At 35.2% G+C, this 25400-nt stretch overlaps 1 pseudogene; it reads left to right on the top strand.

Annotated features, from left to right (window-relative positions):
• The first annotated feature begins 9943 nt into the window (after window positions 1-9943).
• Window positions 9944-11861, top strand: LOC149183119 (eukaryotic translation initiation factor pseudogene; annotated as a pseudogene).
• The last annotated feature ends 13539 nt before the right edge of the window (window positions 11862-25400 follow it).

Raw genomic sequence — 25400 nt, 5'->3', positions numbered from 1 at the left:
TTTCCTCTCCCCAAAACATGTTTCCTATACTCATGTGTTTTTCTAAACTTGAGTTAACTATTAGGTGTGAAACTTATGTCTCTAGACTCCCATTTTTTTTTTTTACTTAATTTCAAATTTTTGGTGATAAATTCCAATTAAATGTTTCTTCCAGATGGAGGGGTTCTCATGGATCTCATTTATCCTATTTTTTATTAGATTATATTTAATTTATGTACGCTCCCTTGAGTTTTATAATTTAATCCAAAGGCTCCTGCCATTTTACTCATATACATTATCCTCCTTGCATGCTTTATGATAGCTAGAGTATTTAATTAAGCTACCTTCATTTTGATTTTCTAAAGTTTAATTTTAGTGTACAACTATAGTCCGTTTTTCTCAATTTTTATAGAATTTTAGACAAGATTTTACTTCTAACACCCCTCTTTTTATTTATCCACATTAGGCATTTAGTCCATATATTTGAAATCCATTTTTCTTTTTCTTTTTATAGCAAGTCATTTGTTCCATTTAGGAATTACCTCACATGATTCCAATGGTGCCACAACGCTTGCCCTTCAAGCATCTGCGATTAATTGAGGGGAATATGGGCCTGATGATGGAGATAATCGTTAACTACTAGTTCACTCTTTGTTGTGAGAATAATGGTGATTAATGATTAAGATATTGGCATTAATCCATTCCCTTCAGTTAATATCATGAACGACCAAGTCCATAGTCCAATCGTCATGGCATTGTGCAACTTCAAGGTGAAAAATTTCATCATTTAACCTCCGAGACCACAATTGGTGTGCTAGTGGGTGGAATCAATGACATTGTTTCATCCATCCAATAAATATCCAATTCTCTCCATATAGCTTCATCACCCATATGTCAGTCATTTAGCAAGCATGTAGCCTATGATTGCACCTAATATACATGTTATCAATATTTTGTAAACATATTCACCATGAATAATTCAAATTAAACATTAATAGTTTCAATAACCAAGCCAAAATGAATGCTCAATCATGCACTAGTGCATCCTTGTGTTCTTCTACCACACTTATACAATCATCAATAACATCTACTCATAGTGATTAATTATCACTCAATTTTCTTCACATGTTTATAGCATGAACACTACAGTTAACGCCAATAACCAAACAATCAAGATAACCTAGATTGATAACTAGAAGTGCATAAGAAAACTCGTCACCACATCAATTAATAATTGGATCATTAGTATCTAATGTCCCTAAATAATATAGTATTGGTCTGTCTTAAAATCAACTGAAAGTGTTTGTCTCAAAGTTAAGATAATGACAAGGAACTACATGAAGAACAAATCAATTTAGTAGTGGATGTTCCAACTTTGCAATTTCTCACATAAGGTTTCCAAATGAAATACTTCAACCATGTTGACCTCTAAATGTCCTACCTTTAAATAATTTTCCATAATTCTTTCTGTCGCTCTTAACCCGAGAATAAGGCCTAGAGGAATTTACACCATGCTTTCTACAAACCTTCTAGATGAGAATGATATCTTTGTTGATTAGAATAAAAGGAGAATGATGCATTTGCTCGTTGGATATAAGAATGATAGGATTTCCTACCATGCTTTCTACACCTATTAAATCCAAAGATTAACAAATGTTATTACACTCTCAAGAGATATCTACATGTTAGATGAGAATGAATGCAACCCTTTAAAAAATGGAACTAATAGAATTCTACATAAAGGTAAAAGAGTAATTGTATTTGGGTTTCAAAGGGTCACCAAGGGACACCATGAAATACAGTGAACCCAACAAATTGAGAGAGTAAGCACAATGAGTCACTACAGTGTACCATGAAACCAATTAACAACAAATTAAGAGAGTAAGCACAATTAGTCACTACAAAGTACCATAAAACCAGTTAATAAAGTGAGGGAGGATAGTGAGTGTGATCAATACTTTGTAGCATGAAACCATTTAATAAAGTGAGTAAGGATAATGAGTGTGATAAATATTTTTTATATATAATTTAATTATATTAGTTTTTTAATATTATTTTATTTATATAATTATTTATTACTTTGTTTTGGTTATCACAGTTTTTATTTATATAGTTATTTTTTATTTTCATTTTAGAAATATATGTCTTAACAAAACCGTTTTAAAATAATGTCATAGAAACGCTATCTCAATCTCTCAAATCAACAACCATTCGTGATTTATTATGGAAATTTTATTGAAAATAGGGTAACACTGATTTAATTAATCAAATCAACCGCAATTTTGATTTTATGGAAATTTTATTGAAAAGATGTAAGTAACAACTAAATTTTCACAACTTTGATTTAGCCATTTAATCATGCATCTTTGAGATAATTTTAGTCTCCTTTATTTGAGTTTGGATGAATAGTTTTTTAGTGCTTTAAATGTAGCCTACTTCAATATCCCCATTGTACACTAGAACTCATGAATATCGATGTAAACTCAGGAATATCAATATCGACCGCAGTAACAAATTTACGTTAGATTTATTTCTTCTAACTAAGCTTATCCAAAAACTAAGCTTATCCAAAAGTAATGAAAATCAAACTCAGTGGCATCACTCAACTTAGATTTAGATTTTTTTATTTATTTATCGGAGATCGTGACAATCTGAGCGATTAGAGAAGCTTATCCAGAATATCAAATGCAGTTGTCTATAATGCGATTTTTTGAAAGTTTTTCTGGCGGGTTTTTCCGGTCGAAATCCGGCAGGAATTTATTGAAATCGCAAGTTTGATAGCTAGTTTCTGCACAATGAAAGCGTCCCAGGGGTTTTTCAGGGTGCTGAATCCAAATATGCAGTTAAAAAACCATTTTAACTGCAACAAATCAAAATTTAACCTCAATTTCTTCCGCCGGATTTCGTCACCGGAATCTCCAAAAAATCACATTATAAACAACTCCTATCAAAATCAATGGCATCATTAAATTCAAAATTTTATATTTCTTTACTTTATTGACTTTATTGATCGTGACAACCAGAGCCATCAAGAGCTAACGAATGAGATGATGAATGTGCTTGATGATCGTTAACATCTGTTTATATTAAAAAAAAGGAAGTAAAGTGGGGTGTGCATTTAAACTTTGAAAATGCTATGATATTTGAATTTAGTAGACGAGGATGATGTGACTGTTCTCGTACTTTATTCTTTATTGGACGTATTATCAAACATCTTTTCTGAAGACTTTTTCCACAACCCGAAACTCGCACCTACTGTGGAATTTGATAGCCAACTACACGGCCTCCGTGTCACGTCCAACTGTAAAGTTCTTTAAATTACGTGTTTCTATCTTTCTTGTTCTCATTGAGATCCTGTCGTCTCTTAGTCGTTGGTCGCCTTGGGCTGCTGGCTTAATACGTCGTATACTGGAATTTGAATTAATAATGAGTCGTTGGATAACTCTTCTAGGTTTTGGAGTTTTACCTGTAATTTTGTACTTTTGGTCAAATTATGTACTGAAAATATGGTTTTAACAGCATAGATTCAACACTTTTGCTATTTCAAATGCGTTTTAAATTATTTATATGAATTCGGCGCCCAAAAAGGGAAAAAAAAATGATGAAAATGGGCCACTCAAATTTGTAATTCAAATAAATAAATCTCTACCAAATTCGTAATAAATTCAACCCAAAAATATGCCCACAACGTTAAACTACAGCTCGTCAAAAATTAAACTGTACACTGACAGCCAACCTCACTGCTTAAACCTTAATCATCACTTAAATCACTTAATCGACAACCGTATAAAATTATCTGCTATAAGAATTATAGGAGGTCAATGGTGATTAAAGAAGCAGATAACCACATCTTTTTGGAACTATGAGTCTAGATGAATGATCTTTGGTGCTATAAGATCACCGCCATTGACACCTTATCGGGGTGCTTCAGAATATAGGAACCAGGAATAGGAGAAGGATTTGAAGCATTCGAAAAGGAAGAGTTTTACTTTTCTACATCTTAAAAAATCATTGATTTTGAAGTTGAAGAAAGCCTAGTACACATAGCTGTACCCCTCAATCACTAATCTAAAATAAGAGTTGAATCTTGGGAAACATGATATGTAAACAATTGTAGTAGATCCTCCCATTATTTTCCTATATAAAGAAGACGCTAGGAGGAAATAAGAATTCACAGGTTGTGCGCCAATTTCTTCTTTATATCCAGTGCATAGATGGTAAAATTCACCCACATGCATAAGGTTTTTCTAGAAATTGATTTGGTCATAGACTAGAATTCTATTATTGTGTTAAGGCATGTGACTAAAAATTGCCATACAAGGCTTTTGTTTAACACTAGACATGTAATCAATTTTCAAACACTTTCGATGCATTCTTAGCTTCGGGTATGTCACTAAAAATTGCCATACAAGGCTTTTGTTAAACACCTGACATGTAATCAATTTTCACAACACTGTCGATGCATCCTTAGCTTCACTTCTATGTTGTTGACCTTGAAAACCATGTCAGAAACACTGAAGACTCATAGAATGAGCTTCATATTTCATTACTGAATATAATTATTTATAGATACATATGAAGGAGAGTCAATAATGACCTTCATCGATTTCCGCCGTCTTGAAATGATGTTTAACTGATTCATGCACAATCTGACGATGAACCACACTAGTTGGTTCGAAACGCGTCACAAAGGTCTTTCTATATGTGATTTACGCCGAAATTCTTCTTATAACTATGATGGATCACAGAAGCCTCAATTCTACAACACATTAAACTCGTTGACATGTGAATAGTGGGCGGCACCGTTTGCGCAGTTGTGATTAATGGTCTAACACCTCCCCTTAATCACAACGACCTAAACTTTAACTTGTCTGCTGGTCTAAGTCTCAGCTAGGCTTACAACAAAACATTTCATTTTTGTCTTCTTGCTAAAGGGTCCATGCTTGTTCATTTGTTGATGCAGTTTCATCTTCACCTTTCTTGTCATAAGATAGTGATTGAGCTTCTCCTTTCTTGATTGCAGGTTAACATTCTTTGTATTCAACATTGCTTCACGTTCTTGGGACTTATACTTGTCCTTAATGCTTGCAATTTCTTCAAGTTTTGTTGCTTCTTCCTGATTGTCAATATCTGCACACTCAAAAACAATGTTAGATTCATAAACAGAACCATATTGATTTTTGTCATCGTGCTCTTTGAAAAGAGCTTTGCTTCCTTCATTTTTCTTTGCTGACATAGTTGATTGATTCATGTCTTCAACCTCTTTTGTCAATTCTTTTGTTGCAGACATGTTGTCCTGCATTTGATTTGTGTGTGGAGATAGGCAACTCTTCTCACCAAACAACAACTCATCAATAAGATGCTCTTCATGCATCATATTGAACGACTCATCATGGGATACATAATTGTCATCAAATTTGACTTCATAAATCTTTGCATCATAGAGAGTTTCCTTAATATCACATACTACTATATTGTCAACTAAAGACATACTTTCAGCGTTAATCCCAACGATGATGCTTTCAACACAATCACCTTTAACAAAAACTCCTTCATCAACTTCAGCTTTCTCACTACCCTCCATACTGTAATTCATTTCAAGAATATCCCAAAATATTTTTGCATCACATATTTCACCAAATTCATACAAAATATTAGACAAAATATTTTCATCTAAAGCTGATATGATGAAAAACAATGCTACTGCACCTTTACTTTTATCATTGGCATTTATGGAAATTCCTTCAACAAATTGCCATAAATTTACTGAACCAAACAATCCCTCCATTTTTATTGCCCAAAGTTTAAAACTTTTACTTGAGAAAATTGGCAGAACTGGCATTAATCATTTCAGTATTTCATCAGTGTCTTCAAATTATTCTATCTGATTTAGATGTACTTTTGGTTGAAACATTTCATATTCTTCTGCAACTATTGCCATTTCATTCTTTCTCTTCACCTGTTTCAATTCTGTCTCAGACTGTCTCCTCTGTTGACCTATCACTCTACCATAGAGTCAAATTCAAAATAATTTGCAGCTGAGGTTTCGCTACAGGCTCCTTCACGCTCTAGCTTTATCACACTTCAAACATAACGCCTCTTCTACTACCTTCCTCGGCTCTCCTTAGCTCTCCAAGCTCCTCCAATCAGACCAGTGACCTTCTACTTAGCTCTCCACACAGGCTGGCTGTCACAAACAGTGCTCACTAACAACACTCTTTTGAACAAGACCCACTTGCCCCATTCAACTTGGCAAATCGGTCCTACCTGCAGCACTCTACTGCACAACTGGCTCTCCACACAGCGGCATGAATATGTGCAACTGTCACTCAACTGGACAACACTTGTTGCACGCGCCAGGTGATGTCTCACAACATACCCAACAAGCAGCGGAAGGAACAGCTACAACAATTTCTGCAAAGAATCACCTCCACGCAGTGCTCATACTCTTTCAGCATCAACGACCTTGTTCCATTCTCTATGGGTCATGCAGCAACACCAAAAACAACACAATCAACACAAATCACTCAACTCGCTCAGCGCTCAGTGACATCCACAACCCTTCAGCATGTCATGAAGTCGCATAAAAAAATCTACAATCGGCTCATTCAATGCAACAGACCCTCCACAACAATCTGATTGAATCCAGATCTTCATACACACAGACAGCACCACACACAATTGGACTCGACACAAGGCCTCACATGCTCCTTTTAACAGCGCCTCCTCTTGGCACTCACTTCAGCGCTCTAACAACCAGCACAAACACGGAATCAACACTTCTAGACAGCGCTCAAGGTAGCAGCTCAACGACTCCTCTAACCAGTCAATCACAGCACACTACGCACTCCACACTGCTGCTTGATTCACACAGTGCATTCACACTTGGCCGCACCAATCTACACACACCACGGGTAGACTATACCTGCGTTTCACACCACAAAGCCCTCACGACCTTGGCCAAACATAGCTCACCTGAGCTCTGATACCATATCAGAAACATTGAAGACTCATAGAATGAGCTTCATATTTCATTACTGAATATAATTATTTATAGATACATATGAAGGAGAGTCAATAATGACCTTCGCCGATTTCCGCCGTCTTGAAATTATGTTTAACTGATTCATGCACAGTCACATTAAACTTGCTGACATGTGAATGGTGGGCGGCGCCGTTTGCGCAGTTGTGATTAATGATCTAACAAACCAAAATAATATGTTGATAAAATGTTTACATGGATGTTTCACCAAACACTTAGTAAGTATCTATTGGCCACTTTGGTGCAGATATAGACTTAAATATTCTCTATTCCTATACTACTAGAGCTCTCATTTCCTCATAGTACTTAATGGCATTCACATTCCTATCTATTGGACACTAATCCCCTTAGCGAGACCCATTTTTGTGGCTTGTCTGAAATTCTTCCATATATGAATTGTAACCCAATGCCTTGTACTATAAGGATCTATCATAAAGATGTTTCGATATAATATTCTAAACTTAGATAAATATGGACACCATAACAATCAGTTAATTTCAAAAAGTTGAGTTGAACAAAATAATTTTGGGGTTTTTGCGAGGGTTTTAGTAGTGTGTTGAAATAATTTAGTTGTTATGAAAGTATTGGTTAGGTAATTGAACTCAACTAATTTATAGATTGTCTCTATAATGTAAAGAACATTGTCTTTGGTAGCTAGTTTTACACATGCAAAGTTCTTTTATTTCGTAGCACACCATTTTTGAATCCAAATTGTAATTATTATTATGGCACAGAGTTTTGGGAGATGGGAGTATGGATATTCTGTTAAATTTTTATTAATGTAACTATGTTTTTACTTTGATGAAAATTCACTAAATAGTTAAATGAAGGGGTGGAGCACCTACAAGAATTATGATTCTATGAGAGAGAAATAAGGAGAGAGTAGAAATTACCTTCCTGCAATTGGTTGCTCAGATGAAAAATTCCTAGTTTTCCCATTTTCCAAAAAATCAATTAAAAGGGAATTGGTAGTTTAGCTATAGACTTTCCAAAATTATGAGAGTAGTTGAGATTTATACAAGATTGTTCTGAGAGATATAGACAATGTACCCATCTAGATATTTCTGAATTGACCCATGAATTTAGGATTTGGATCCATGAAATCTCATGCAAGAAAGCAGAGGAAAAAAGAAATTCATGTGCAAAGAATCGGGATACACAAGAATAGGTTGGGGACCAAATCTGATTGAAAATTTGCCCACAAAAAATCTTTTAATTGATGGAAAAATTGTAACGGATCAATAGATTCATTATTTGACTAGAAAAATACAGCACAAGTTTCCTGAAAACTAAGTTGCAATATAGAGATGCATTGTTTTAGTGAGCCACATGGGAGGAACTAAGAGGGAAGCTCACTGAGGGATTATTAGGATAATTAATTGATCACCTAATTCTTTAAAAATGCTATGATGTTTGAATTATTATATTAAAGCGTACAGAGCCAGTTAGAAGAAGGCCAAGTGAAGAAGCTCATCATTTTTTTTTTAATTACATTGCAAAATTATTACACCATTAAAGAATTAAAAATGTGAGAGAGCTCAATTAGCACTTTGTTAGTACAACCATTTCAACAACTATGAATTATGGATTTTCTAAATAATTCTAGGAAAGATAATAATAACAACAACAATAGCACATTGGGAAGACATAAGAGATAAAACACAAATTTAACACACAAAAATACACACTAGTTGCCAGTCTTTTATTGATCACACAAATTTGATAATTACAATGAACCCAATAAAACATATTTAGACTTTTTTCCAACTAGAAATTAACCTAAAATAATTTGACATACAACACCACACTTAACTTGAAATGCCACTAAATTAACTTAATTCTAGTTAACTTGAAATTCCACTAAATTGATTTAATGCTACTTGATTCAATTAACTGATTCTCTACTTTTAAGTAACTCTTAAAAGCAAAAATTATTAGCTATTTTAACGGTGCTATCACTCGACTTAGATTTATTTATGGGAAATGGGAAATCGTGACAATTAGAGTCATTAGACAAGCTTATTAACTAATGAATATCAAAATCAATGGCATCATCAAATTAAGAATTTTATATTTCTTTACTTTATTGACCGTTACAACCTAGCTAACGATGGAGATCTTTAATGGGTTGATGATTGGTAAAAGAAAGAAAGTAAAGTGAAGCGTGCATTTAAACTTTGAAAATGCTATGATATTTGAATTTAGTAGCCGAGGATGATGCGAGTGTTCTCATACTTTATTATTTATTGGACGTATTATTAAACATCTTTTCAGAAGAATTTTCTACACCCGAAACTCGCATGATGTGAGTGTTCTCATACTTTATTATTTAGTGGACGCATTATTGAACATCTTTTCAGAAGACTTTTCTACACCCGAAACTGTGGAATTTGATAGCCAACAACACAGCCTCCGTGTCACGTCCAACAGTGAAGTTCTTTAAATTACGTGTTTCTATCGTTCATGTTCTCATTGAGATCATGTCGTCTCTGTCTTTGGTCGTCTTGGGCTGCTGGCTTAATAGGAATTTGAACTAATAATGAGTTGTTGGATAACTCTTATAGCTTTTGGAGTTTTCACATGAAATAAAAAAAAATTATTAAAAATTGGAAGCCTCACATTTGTAATTCAAATAAATCTCTACCAAATTCTAAATAAATTCAACCCAAAAATATATCCAGAACTAACTGCTAAATGAATTAATCGTTTCTTAACCTGCGATCGCAGTTTAATATTCCACCTTCTCTCTTCAAGGCTATGAATACGAAAAATTATCGGGATTTGTTCCACTGTAAATGGATTCCAATCTTAGGCAGTTCCTATTTCAGACCCTATAGAAACATAAATGAGTGCTAAGTACTTGTGACAGGACATTCGTGCATATGAAGGCATGCTACATATGCATGAAAGCCATACATCTCCATGCATATTCCGGCAACTCGATCACCCTACCTCTGGCAAGCTCCAGTGTTCAATGTATCTGCGACCACTGTCAGACCTGTCCCGTCTCCTCCTGCAACCTCCGTTGGCTTCCTCGTCTACCACCGTTTTCCAAATTCCGTTTTATTTTGAATTTAGTAAAGGCGCTAAAGGAATTCAATTTTGAATTTGTAATTTCGTTCCGTCCATATTTTATTTGGTTAGAAGGCGGCTTTTTGGCTCTTGTCTTCTATTTTCGAACTACTGTTTCAATTTTTGTCAGCCCTGTCCAATTCCGCTTGGTGAAAACAGAGGATATGGCTATGGGGCACGAAGATCAGAGGTGGAGTCACACGCCCTAGGTTCAAAACGACACAAGTCTGCTTATCTGTCTGCTGGCAAGGAAGTTGAACAATTGAACTCACAGTTTTCATCAGCCACAGGGACGGGCCCAGTTCCTGCTCTTGTGAAGGCTGCTATTCCTTGGTCTGCTAGGAGGACAGCCTTGTCATTGTCAAAGAAGGATCGAGTTCTTAAAACGGTTTTGGGGATACTTGACAATTTAACCCCGGAAAACTTTGATGTTCTCAAAGATCAACTTATAACCTCGGGTATCAACTCAGCAGACATTCTGCTGGGAGTAGTATCTCTAATTTTTGACAAGGCGGTGTCTGAACCAGCAGTTTGCCCCATTATTGCTGAGCTGTGCCTTTATCTATGGTGGGAGCTACCTCAATTTCCATCTGAAGAACCGAACGGTAAACCAGTAACATTCAGGCGGACTCTTCTTAACACTTGCCAAGAAGCGTTTGAAGGAGCAGATAATCTGCGAACTGAAATTAAAGAAATGACAGTCCAAGATCTAGAAGCCGAACGTCAAGAAAGGGAGAGGATGGTTAGACTTCGCACTCTGGGAAACATCAGGTTTATTGGGGAGCTTTTCAAGCGCAAAATGGTACCTGAAAAAATTGTTCATCATATTATTCAGCATTTGTTGGGTCAGAACGCGAACATTCCTCTAACTGAAGAAAATTTTGAGGCGCTTTGTCTGCTTTTCAATACTGTTGGAAAAGAGCTTGAAGAAAACCCCATGTCCCGTAGTATCATTGATTCTTACTTCGTCCGAATGGAACAGGCAAGTAACAATCAACATTTTGCAAATTCTCAACTGAGATTCATGGTTCGCAAAGTTCTTGATTTGCGTGCTAATAAATGGGTCCCTAGATGCGAAGGGATGAAAGCCAAAACTCTATAAGAAATCCATTCAGAAGCTCAACAAAAGCAAGGTATAAATCCCAGAACAAGAAGCATGTGTAATGGTCGTGGTGCGCCTGGTTTTATGGGTATGGGTGCTGGAAACAATTTTGGTATTGCAATGTTCTTGGTTCCCGACTTTCGTGCTAAACAAAAGCCACGTTTAAGGTGTGGAGCAACAAACTACATGCTTAGGGGTCGTGCTAGAAACAGTTCTGGTATTGGGATTGGCCGGAGGTTTGATGCAGGGAATGCTCAGAGTGCCTCTGGTTTCGAACATTCCTGAAATTAATAGGGATGGTTTAGAAAGCCTGCATCGTTGGATAGGAACAAAAAAAGAAAGATCTGCTGATTCCCCCTGTTTTACTTCCAAGTGAAGAACAGTCCCAACCACCTGTTTTCAGGATAAGTATTGCAACTATATAAATTTTGCAAATTATGAAAAAAGGAAAATTTTTAGTAGTTATAGATACTGTCTATGTATGATGGCCAATAATCCAGACTGTAGTGTACATAAACCAGGAAGAAAAATATACAAATGCTATGCTAGAATAGAGTAGAAGTTGTTGATGATGATTGCCAGTAATCCAGGCAATGGTGTGTATAATCCAATTCTTCATAGAAATGCTATGCTAGAATAGAAGTTGTTTATGATGATTGCCAGTAATCCAGGCTCTGGTGTGTAAGATTGGAATCGTTCATGTTGTATTATATACAACTTTTAAGTTATCAATAGAATGTTTTCAGCAAAGGTTAGAGTACTGTACTTGTATTTTTTAATGTATAAATAGATTTAATCTTTTGAAAATCTGGTTAGGTAAATTACAGGACAACTTGCAATCTCAAGAATTTTTGCTGAATTTTAAATAAAACCTTAAAAATGGTCAAAATATAGATTAGTTAAATGTGTTTTAAACACAAGATTTTTTTATTTTTATTTTTCAGTTATTTTATATTTCTTTAAGTCAAATTGATATTGAAATAAATTAGTTAACATATATATTTAAATAGTTTATTTAAATGATTAAAATATATATTTTTTAAAATGTTAATTATTTTTCTCTTTAAAATTATAAAAAATTATGTTATTTTACATGGGCATCTAAATATTGTATTTATGGTTACAAGAGCCAGAATGAACTATTTTCACATTTCCTTCACACTGGGTTGTAACATCAACACTGTATTGAACAGAGTGGGATTATTGATATTTTACAATGTTTTTAGTTAAAACTAACTAAACATAGATATTCATTTTTGTTTTTTGTTTTCCATTATAGTAGGCATTCATTTTTATTTAAAGAATATTTTATTTTTATTTTAAAAGAGACACTTGTCCACTAGAAATTGAGCAGAGAAAGAATTACACATCTCCCATATATTGAGTTGTAGAATGCACCCCTCCTTGCAACCATGTGACCAAACCCTTTGGCAACATTCTCTGTGAAGATTAAATTGGCTAATTTATATGTTATAGCATGTGAGAGCATGCATATCCTCTTTATCGAAATTTGTATGTTACTTTATGCAGGATTTATAAATGCCTTTTTCAAATATATAATATGTTATTATTAAGAGGATTGTTTTAATAAGGATATTAAGTAATTAATAACTTAAAATTAGCCAAGATTTTTTTAGCCTTATATCTATTAAGTGTTAAGAGGGATTAAATATTTTTATTCCAAATATATTTTAAAGTGCAAATTTTAAAAAAATGTTAAATCCCTATCAACAACGCTTTATGGATTCAAGATTAAAATGGATTTATGTTGGTTTCAATGGTGGGTGATTTGTACATGATCAATATTATATGTGTTTAAGATTAATCTGATCATTAGCAATTTATTCAGGTTCCTTATCTAATTGAAGGTGTAGAAAATATCATCCATATTAAGTATCAATGTTATCTATTTTCTTTAGTTTTTAGTTTTTTTTAGCATAATTACACAATTGGTAAACTATCAAAATTATTTTACTCAATTTCCTTGGTCTATTAAGAAGATATGGAATATTATTTAGAAATATATTTGAAGAGTTTATGATAAATAAGTTGGATAAAAATAAAATAACAATGTTAAATTAATTTTTATTTCATTGTAAATGTGAATTTATATTTTATTTTATATTTCAATTTTATCTTAATATTTATTTCTATTTCTATTTTATTCAATTTCTATATCTATTTTAATTTCAATTTTAATTTATATGTTAAATTATATGTCAATTTTTAACATATTAGTTTTAATGTGCATTAATCAATAAATAATAAAGAATGCATACTTAAAATAATGCATGACATTAAAATCAATACATTAATTTTATTATATGTAATTTTACAAACAAAAATAACTTTTAAATTTTTAATTGTATTATTATTAATTGAATATATATATAATATTAAAGTATTATTATTAATTGAATATATATATATATAGATAATATTAAAATATAGTGAAGTGGAAAAAAAATAAAAAACAACTATCTTTTAGAAAACACGTTTCTAACCATGATGCCTATACAACCCATAATCAAAGATGATATTTGTCCTCCATTGGACCTCTTCATTTCTAATGCGTAAGAACCGTTGTAGATTGCAACATATTTCAAGTATTTTCTTGAACAATATACGGCCTCAATATGGGTGGGTGCGGGGTAAAATATTAGTTAGTTTTTTATCACATGATTTATATTCTTTCATCATGTTTTTTATATTACTATTATTTAGAATTTTATATATATATATGAAAGGGAAATAAATAAGTATGATATGTATAGATTTATGGTAGTGGTATTAGAAATTATAAGAAAATACAAATATTTTTGTAAATATTAAATTTGTGGAATATTATATATGTATGATTGTTTTACAAAAGGCATTTCTTTAACTTAAAGCATTTTCTAACATTCTCTCAAACACCAAACTTGTGGAACATTATATATGTATGGGTGTTTCACACAAGGAACTTCTTTAAGGTAAAATGTTATTCTTATGGAATAAATAAAGAAGTTGACTTATTTTCAAGAATTTAAATTCTTTCACTATGAGATGGATTTTTTAACTATCATTCACAAGCTAATCATCTCTTAACACTTTAAAAAAATTAGAAATTAAAAATGACTACAAAATAAAAATTGAGACGAGTCATTTTGGTTCATCGGTCCTTTGCTTTCTTCAATGTTCCTTGATGAAAAGGTGTGAACAATGAAACAACTTGATCAAATACTACTTAACAAAATAACTTGATTGTGAGCTCCCAAACATAGTTCTTTATACAATTTTTTCTCATACTATGTTCATACTTTTATAACACAAACAAAAGAGGAATGAAACATTTCAATTATTCATGTCTTGAATATTCTAAATGAAAATGTGTGAATAGCATGATTACAATAAGAAATAATACAAAGAAGAAATAACACAAAGACTACTCAGGAAATTTGATGCTTCAATAATAAACTCAACTAGAAGGCATTTCCATATCCTCCTATGAGTGAATTTCATATACATTGTGGATGGAACTCTATTCTTGAGAGATCATCATTGGGAGCCAACAAGTCATCATTCCTACAAATTGTTGAGGTGATGACCTTCTTGTGCACTTTGGACTATGGATCTCATGTGAACTAGTGGTTTCCAACCTTTAATTAAAATATACCGGTGACCCACAAAATTGTCTTCATACATAATAAAGAAATTTAATTTCCTCCTAATCCTATAGTCCTCGGACGAATCTCTTTATATATCACCACTACATGGTTCTCGAAAGATCCATTAGAGATAAAAATCAAGGTTGATTTAATGATGAACATGTATTTAATGACCTCCTACATCACAAACTCCCACCATACATCAATTCATGTTTACCCAATATTTATTTTTTATTGTTTTTGTTGGCTTAACCCATGGGGGATTTGAACCTCGAATCTCATGATTTACATAATACTTCATAAGATGGCGATTTCCAATTGAGCTTTCTCTTGTGGGCTATGTTTACCCAATATTAAACAATATAAAACCCTAATTTATTTTGATTCCCTTTCCCCCAATTTGAGGCTATGCTAGTTAATTCATTATCTAATATTCATAATGATTAATAAGCTTTATAAGACTCAAAACACATTGGGCAACCTGATTAAATCACTTAATGCATTTCACCAACAAAATCTTCGTTTGGTTAATTTTCTCCTTTACAACTATTTTAGCTAACTCACATAAGAAAAAAAAAAATCAACATCAATTCCATGCTAGATAAACTCTCATGTCCTCCATTTTTTGTCGTTTCTCTTTCAAATTTCCTAGGTACATTGCCAGAACTACATTGCAATTGTTGATTTATTACCTCATATAAATAAGATGTGAGATCATCCTTTATGTCCATGTGAAAAGCAATGTGTTTATTGATGTCTCACTTTAAAAAGGTATGAGGACGCAAGGAACATTTAGAGGTGAGATCATCCTTAATGGCCATGTGACAATCAATGTGTTTATTGATGTCTCACTTTTGCAAGGTATGAGGACATAGGGAACCATCAAATCTCATCATATCAAAGTGCTCTTAGACTTAAGTGGGTCCACAATGAGTTTGTGGTGCGAATATGATAGGGAGTCTCTCAATAAGATGCCAAATTGGCATTGGGACATGCTGCATGCTATATTTATCCTAGCCCATACTGCATCTTCATCACTGAATGATCCCTTTATATGTTGGATGGATTAGACCATTTAGATGGTGTTACTTTTATATGACCAATTATCTATAACAACCCTTGGTTGATTTTCCATGTAAACAAAATAAGACCAAGGTCATGAGACACGTATTCCAAGCTTAATGGCCGACAAACATCATAGTGGGTATCACTTGTAGTTTATTAATGGCTATTGAAATTGGAAAAGGCATTGGAAAATGCAAAGAGACAATAATTGGCAGTAATTTATGAAAATAAAGGAAAATACGAGAAAATGAAGGTGAAGAGACACAAATATGCATGCAAGGGATATTAGAGGAAAAATGAAGGAAAATGAAAGAAAAATGAAAAAGGAAAGGAAGAGACTGAACATCAATTATAAAAAGACATCAGAGAAAAAATATATAGCTTTTGCTCATCTTTTGATCGGGATCAGCAAAGGAGAGAACAAGCACTTGGACAAGCTAGCAAGGAAAGCAAGGGTGCGCAAGAGGAGCCTTGGACAATGGGAAGGATGCAAATTAGCTATGGATTGCAGGTGACAATGTGCATGTGAGATTTAACATGTTGGTTTTTGGATGCATGGTACATGCATGTGGTTCCTTGGTTACGTGTTTTCATTGGCTCCCTAACTTTCCTATATGTGCATATCTTCCGTATATGCACGTCGTTTATGTATCTGCATCGTATATATGCAAATTCCATATACAGAAATTGCGCATATATGGAAATTGTGCATATACGGAAGATATGCGCATATACGGAAGATATGTGCATGTCTTTCGTATATCCCTAACTTTCCTGTATGTGCATATCTTCCTTATATGCACGTCGTTCATGTATCTGCATCGCAGATGGGCAAATTCTATATACAGAAATTGCGCATATACGGAAACTGTGCATATACGGAAGATATGCGCATATACGGAAATTGCGCATATACGGAAGATATGCGCATGTCTTCCGTATATCTCTAACTTTCCTGTATGGGAATATCTTCTGTATATGCACGTTGTTTATGTATCTGCATCGTATATGCGCAAATTCCATATACAGAAATTGCGCATATACGGAAACTGTGCATATATGGAAGATGTGCGCATATACGGAAACTGGGCATATACAGAAGATATGCGCATGTCTTCCTTATATCCCTAACTTTCCTGTATGTGCATATCTTCCGTATATGCACGTCGTTCATGTATCTGCATCGAAGATGCGCAAATTCCATATACAGAAATTGCGCATATACGGAAACTGGGCATATACGGAAGATATGCGCATATCTTCCGTATATGCCCAATTTCCGTATATGCGCAATTTCTGTATATGGAATTTGTACATATCTTCGTTTATGCTTCTGCATCGTATATACGCAAATTCAATATACATAAATTGCGCATATACAGAAACTGTGAATATACGGAAGATGTGCGCATATCTTCCGTATATCCCTAACTTTCATGTATGTGCATATCTCCCGTATATGCACGTCGTTCATATATCTGTATCGTAGATGCGCAAATTCCATATACAGAAATTGCGCATATACGGAAACTGGACATATACAGAAATTGCGCATATACGGAAACTGGGCATATACGGAAGATATGTGCATGTCTTCCGTATATCCCTAACTATCATGTATGTGCATATCTTCCGTATATGCACGTCGTTCATGTATCTGCATTGTAGATGTGCAAATTCCATATACAAAAATTGCGCATATACGAAAACTGGGCATATACGGAAAATATTTGCATATACGGAAACTGCGCATATGCGGAAGATATGCGCATGTCTTTTGTATATACCTAACTATCCTGTATGTGCATATCTCCCGTATATGCACGTCGTTCATGTATCTGCATCGAAGATGCGCAAATTCCATATACAGAAATTGGGCATATACGGAAGATGTGCACATATACGGAAACTAAGCATATACGGAAGATATGCGCATGTCTTCCGTATATCCCTAACTATCATGTATGTGCATATCTTCCGCATATGCACGTCGTTCATGTATCTGCATCGCAGATGCGCAAATTCCATATACGGAAATTGGGCATATACGGAAGATGTGCGCATATACGGAAACTGGGCATATATGGAAGATATGCGCATGTATTCCGTATATCCCTAACTTTCCTGTATGTGTATATCTTCCGTATATGCTCAGTCGTTCATGTATCTGCATCGCAGATGCGCAAATTCCATATACAGAAATTGCGCATATACGGAAATTGGGCATATACGGAAGATGTGTGCATATACGGAAACTGGGCATATACGGAAGACATGCGCATGTCTTCCGTATATCCCTAACTTTCCTGTATGTACATATCTTCGTTTATGCTTCTGCATCGTATATGCGCAAATTCCATATACAGAAATTGCGCATATACGGAAACTGTGCATATACGGAAGATGTGCGCATATACGGAAACTAGGCATATACGGAAGATATGCGCATGTCTTCCGTATATCCCTGACTTTCCTGTATGTGCATATCTTCCCTATATGCACGTCGTTCGTGTATCTGCATCGCATATGCGCAAATTCCATATACAGAAATTGGGCATATGCGCATATCTTCAAATCTTCCGTATATGCACAGTTTCCGTATATGCCCAATTTCTGTATATGGAATTTGCATATCTGCGATGCAGATACACGAACGACGTGCATATACGGAAGATACGCACATACAGGAAAGTTAGGGATATACGGAAGACATGCGCATATCTTCCGTATATGCCCAGTTTCCATATATGCGCAAATCTTCTGTATATGCACAGTTTCCGTATATGCGCAATTTTTGTATATTGAATTTGTGCATATACGATGCAGAAGCATAAGCGACGTGCATATACAGAAGATATGCGCATACAGGAAAGTTATGGATATACGGAAGATATGCGCATATCTTCCGTATATACCCAATTTCCGTATATGCGCACATCTTTCGTATATGCGCAGTTTCCGTATATGCGCAATTTCTATATATGGAATTTGCGCATCTACGATACAGATACATGAACGACGTGCATATACGGAAGATATGCACATACAGGAAAGTTAGGGATATACGGAAGGCATGCGCATATCTTCCGTATATGCCCAGTTTTCGTATATGCGCACATCTTCCGTATATGCACAGGTTCCGTATATGCGCAATTTTTGTATATTGAATTTGCACATATACGATGCAGAAGCATAAACGACGTGCATATACGGAAGATATGCCCAATTTCCGTATATGCGCATATCTTCCGTATATGCACAGTTTCCGTATATGCGCAATTTCTGTATATGGAATTTGCGCATCTGCGATGCAGATACATGAACGACGTGCATATACAGAAGATATGCACATACAGGAAAGTTAGGGATATACGGAAGACATGCGCATATCTTCCGTATATGCCCAGTTTCCGTATATGCGCATATCTTCCGTATATGCACAGTTTCCGTATATGCGCAATTTCTGTATATGGAATTTGCGCATCTACGATGCAGATACATGAACGACGTGCATATACGGAAGATATGCACATACAGGAAAGTTAGGGATATACGGAAGGCATGTGCATATCTTCCGTATATGCCCAATTTCCGTATATGCGCACATCTTCCGTATATGCACAGTTTCCATATATGCCCAATTTCTGTATATGGAATTTGTACATATATTCGTTTATGTTACAGAAATTGCGCATATACGGAAATTGGGCATATACGGAAGATGTGCACATATACGGAAACTGTGCATATACGGAAGATATGCGCATGTCTTCCGTATATCGCTAACTTTCCTATATGTGCATATCTTCCGTATATGGACGTCGTTCGTGTATCTGCATCGCAGATGCATAAATTCCATATACAGAAACTGGGCATATCTGCATCGCAGATGTGCAAATTCCATATATAGAAATTGGGCATATATGGAAACTGTGCATATACGGAAGATATGCATATACAAGAAAGTTAGGGATATACGGAAGACATGCGCATATCTTCCGTATATGCCCAGTTTTCGTATATGCATACATCTTCCATATATGCCCAATTTCCTTATATGCGCAATTTCTGTATATGGAATTTGTACATATCTTCGTTTATGCTTCTGCATCGTATATGCGCAAATTCAATATACAGAAATTGTGCATATACGGAAACTGTGAATATACGGAAGATGTGCGCATATCTTCCGTATATCCCTAACTTTCTTGTATGTGCACATCTCCCGTATATGCACATCGTTCATATATCTGCATCGTAGATGCGCAAATTCCATATACAGAAATTGCGTATATATGGAAACTGGGCATATACGGAAGATATGCACATATACGAAAACTGAGCATATACGGAAGATATGCGCATGTCTTCCATATATCCCTAACTATCCTGTATGTGCATATCTTCCGTATATACACGTCATTCATGTATCTGCATCACAGATGTGCAAATTCCGTATACAGAAATTGGGCATATACGGAAATTTAGCATATACGGAAGATGTGCGCATATACGGAAAATGAGCATATACGGAAGATATGCGTATGTCTTTCGTATATCCCTAATTATCCTGTATGTGCATATTTTCCGTATATGCACGTCGTTTAAGTATCTGCATCGCAGATGCGCAAATTTCATATACAGAAATTTGGCATATACGGAAATTGGGCATATACTGAAGATGTGCGCATATACGGAAGATATGCGCATGTATTCCGTATATCCCTAACTATCCTGTATGTGCATATCTTCCGTATATGCACGTCATTTATGTATTTGCATCGTAGATGGACAAATTCCATATACAGAAATTGCGCATATATGGAAACTGTGCATATAAGGATGATATGCGCATATACGGAAGATATGCGCATATCTTCCGTATATCTATAACTTTCTTGTATGGGCATATCTTCCGTATATGCACGTCGTTTATGCAACTGCATCGTATATGCGCAAATTCCATATACAGAAATTGCGCATATACGAAAACTCTGCATATATGGAAGATGTGTGCATATACGGAAACTCTGGATATATGGAAGATGTGCGCATATACGGAAACTGGGCATATACGGAAGATATGTAGATGTCTTCCTTATAACCCTAACTTTCCTGTATGTGCATATCTTCCGTATATGCACGTCGTTCATCTATCTGCATCGAAGATGCGCAAATTCCATATACAGAAATTGCGCATATACGGAAACTGCACATATCGGCGCATATCTTCCGTATATGCGCAATTTCTGTATATGGAATTTGTATATATCTTCGTTTATGCTTCTGCATCATATATGCGCAATTTCAATATACAGAAATTGCGCATATACGGAAACTGTGAATATACGGAAGATGTGTGCATATCTTCCGTATATCCCTAACTTTTCTGTATGTGCATATCTCCCGTATATGCACGTCGTTCATATATCTGCATCGTAGATGCGCAAATTCCATATACAGAAATTGCGCATATACGGAAACTAGGTATATATAGAAATTGCGCATATACAGAAACTAGGCATATACAGAAGATATGCGCATGTCTTCCGTATATCCCTAACTATCCTATATGTGCATATCTTCCGTATATGCACGTCGTTCATGTATCTGCATCGCAGATGCGCAAATTCCATATACAGAAATTGCGCATATACGGAAACTAGGCATATACGGAAGATATGCGCATGTCTTCCGTATATCTCTAACTATCCTGTATGTGCATATCTCCCGTATATGCACGTCGTTCATGTATCTGCATCGCAGATGTGCAAATTCCATATACAGAAATTGGACATATACGGAAGATGTGCGCTTATACGGAAACTGGGCATATACGAAAGATATGCACAAGTCTTCCATATATCCCTAACTATCCTGTATGTGCATATCTTCTGTATATGCATGTCGTTCATGTATCTGGATCGCAGGATGCGCAAATTCCATATACGGAAGATGTGCGCATATATGGAAACTAGACATATACGGAAGATATGCGCATGTCTTCTGTATATCCCTAACTTTCTAGTATGTGCATATCTTCCGTATATGCCCAGTCGTTCATGTATCTGCATCGCAGATGCGGAAATTCCATATACAGAAATTGCGCATATACGGAAATTGGGCATATACGGAAGATGTGCGCATATACGGAAACTGGGCATATACGAAAGACATGCGCATGTCTTCCGTATATCCCTAACTTTCCTGTATATATATATCTTCGTTTATGCTTCTGCATCGTATATGCGCAAATTCCATATACAGAAATTGCGCATATACGGAAATTGTGCATATACGGAAGATGTGCGCATATACAGAAACTGGGCATATACGGAAGATATGCGCATTTCTTACGTATATCCCTAACTTTCCTATATGTGCACATCTTCCGTATATGCAAGTCGTTCATGTATCTGCATCGTATATGCGCAAATTCCATATACAGAAATTGGGCATATACGGAAACTGTGCATATACGGAAGATATGCGCATATCTTCCATATATGCACAGTTTCCGTATATGCCCAATTTTTGTATATGGAATTTGCGCATTTGCGATGCAGATACACGAACGACGTGCATATACGGAAGATATGCACATACAGGAAAGTTAGGGATATACGGAAGACATGCACATATCTTCCGTATATGCCCAGTTTCCGTATATGCGCAAATCTTCCGTATATGCACAGTTTCTGTATATGCGCAATTTTTGTATATTGAATTTGCGCATATACGATGCAGAAGCATAAATGACGTGCATATACGGAAGATATGCAGATACAGGAAAGTTAGGGATATACGGAAGATATGCGCATATCCTCTGTATATGCCCAATTTCCATATATGCGCACATCTTCCGTATATGCGCACATCTTCCGTGTATCTGCATCGCTGATGCGCAAATTTCATATACAGAAATTGGGCATATACGGAAACTGTGCATATACGGAAGATATACACATATCTTCCGTATATGCATAGTTTCCGTATATGCGCAATTTCTGTATATTGAATTTGCGCGTATTCGATAAAGATACATGAACGACTTGCATATACGGAAGATATGCACATACAGGAAAGTTAGGAATATACGGAAGACATACGCATATCTTCCGTATATGCCCAGTTTCCGTGTATGCGCACATCTTCCGTATATGCACAGTTTCCGTAGATGCGCAATTTCTGTATATGGAATTTGCGCATATACGATGCAGAAGCATAAACGAAGATATGTACATACAGGAAAGTTAGGGATATACGGAAGACATGCGCATGTCTTCCGTATATGCCCAGTTTCCGTATATGCGCACATCTTCCGTATATGCCCAATTTCCATATATGCGCAATTTCTGTATATGGAATTTGCGCATCTGCGATGCAGATACATGAACGACTGGGCATATACGGAAGATATGCACATACAGGAAAGTTAGGGATATACGGAAGACATGCACATATCTTCCGTATATGCCCAGTTTCCGTATATGCGCACATCTTCCATATATGTCCGATTTCTGTATATGGAATTTGTGCATCTGCGATGCAGATACAGGAACGACGTGCATATACGGAAGATATGCACATACAGGATAGTTAGGGATATATGGAAGACATGCGCAAATCTTTCGTATATGCCCAGTTTCCGTATATGCGCACATCTTCCGTATATACCCAATTTCTGTATATGGAATTTGCGCATCTACGATGCAAATACATGAACGACGTGCATATACGGGAGATATGCACATACAGGATAGTTAGGGATATACGGAAGACATGCGTATATCTTCCGTATATGCCCAGTTTCCATATATGCGCAATTTCTGTATATGGAATTTGTGCATCTGCGATGCAAATACATGAACGACGTGCATATACGGAAGATATGCACATACATGATAGTTAGGGATATACGGAAGACATGCGCATATCTTCCGTATATGCCCAGTTTCCGTATATGCGCAATTTCTGTATATGCCCAGTTTCCGTATATGCGCAATTTCTGTATATGGAATTTGCGCATCTACGATGCAGATATATGAACGACGTGCATATACGGGAAATATGCACATACAGAAAAGTTAGGGATATACGAAAGATATGCGCACATCTTCCATATATTCACAGTTTCCGTATATGCGCAATTTCTGTATATTGAATTTGCGCATATACGATGCAGAAGCATAAACGAAGATATGTACAAATTCCATATACAGAAATTGCGCATATACGGAAATTGGGCATATACGGAAGATGTGCGCATATACGGAAACTGGACATATACAGAAGATATGCCCAGTTTCCGTATATGCACAGTTTCCATTTATGCCCAATTTCTGTATATAGAATTTGTGCATCTGCGATGCAGATACACGAACGACGTGCATATACAGAAGATATGCACATACAGGAAAGTTAGGGATATACGGAAGACATGCACATATCTTCCGTATGTGCCCAGTTTCCGTATATGCGCATATCTTCCGTATATGGCCAATTTCCGTATATGCGCAATTTCTGTAACATAAACGAAGATATGTATAAATTCCATATACAAAAATTGCGCATATACGGAAACTGTGCATATACGAAAGTTATGTGCATATACGGAAGATATGCACATGCCTTCCGTATATGCACAGTTTCTGTATATGCGCAATTTCTGTATATGGAATTTGCATATCTGCGATGCAGATACATGAACGACGTGCATATATGGAAGATATGCACATATAGAAAAGTTAGGGATATACGTAAGACATGCGCATATCTTCCGTATATGCCCAGTTTCCGTATATGCGCACATCTTCCGTATATGCACGGTAGACTTATTAGATACCTCCAAGTATGCATGATTAGTCATAGTTTTTTAGGCTTCTTTAGTTCTATATTGGTTTTTTATTTCCATGTTAAACGATCGATTATGTTGTAAATATACAAATCAAATTCTCTTTTTTTATTAATATTTCGTGAGTTATGTTTGAATGTCAAAAAAGTTATAGTTTTACCATGAATCTGGTTTTTCGAGGATAAACCAGAATAAACCAAAACCAATACATATGAATAAACCAAAACAAATATGTCTTTTTGATAAATAAGTAAAAATTAACCCCAAAATATTAACAAAAATTCAATCTGTATTTCAAATAAATCAATACTTTTAAAACCACAACTTCATTCCATATTTAAACTTTTTAAATTCAAATTATCTCAAAATTTTAAATTTTAAATAATATGATATTCACCATCATGGTAAAGAAGACAAGTTAATGGAAACTTTTCAGCATACAAAGTTTCACAATGTTTTAATGTAATTACATTCGTAATGCGTTTCCCTTTAAAAACAAATTCGAGCTACCACCGTGTGCAATTGTGTTCCTTCCATTCTCTATATTAGAGGACAGAACTATCTTATACCTTCATATTGATACTTCCATCGACATATCAAGGGGTTAATAACTCCCAAGCAGCTATAATGGTAAAGAAA

Source organism: Pinus tabuliformis, chromosome 3_2 (genome assembly GCF_031772625.1).
Source record: "Pinus tabuliformis cultivar Carrire ecotype Pingquan chromosome 3_2, CPIR1, whole genome shotgun sequence".
NCBI classification, from domain to species: domain Eukaryota; kingdom Viridiplantae; phylum Streptophyta; class Pinopsida; order Pinales; family Pinaceae; genus Pinus; species Pinus tabuliformis.
Note: the sequence above shows the minus strand (reverse complement) of the source record. Positions and strands in the feature narration are given on the sequence as shown.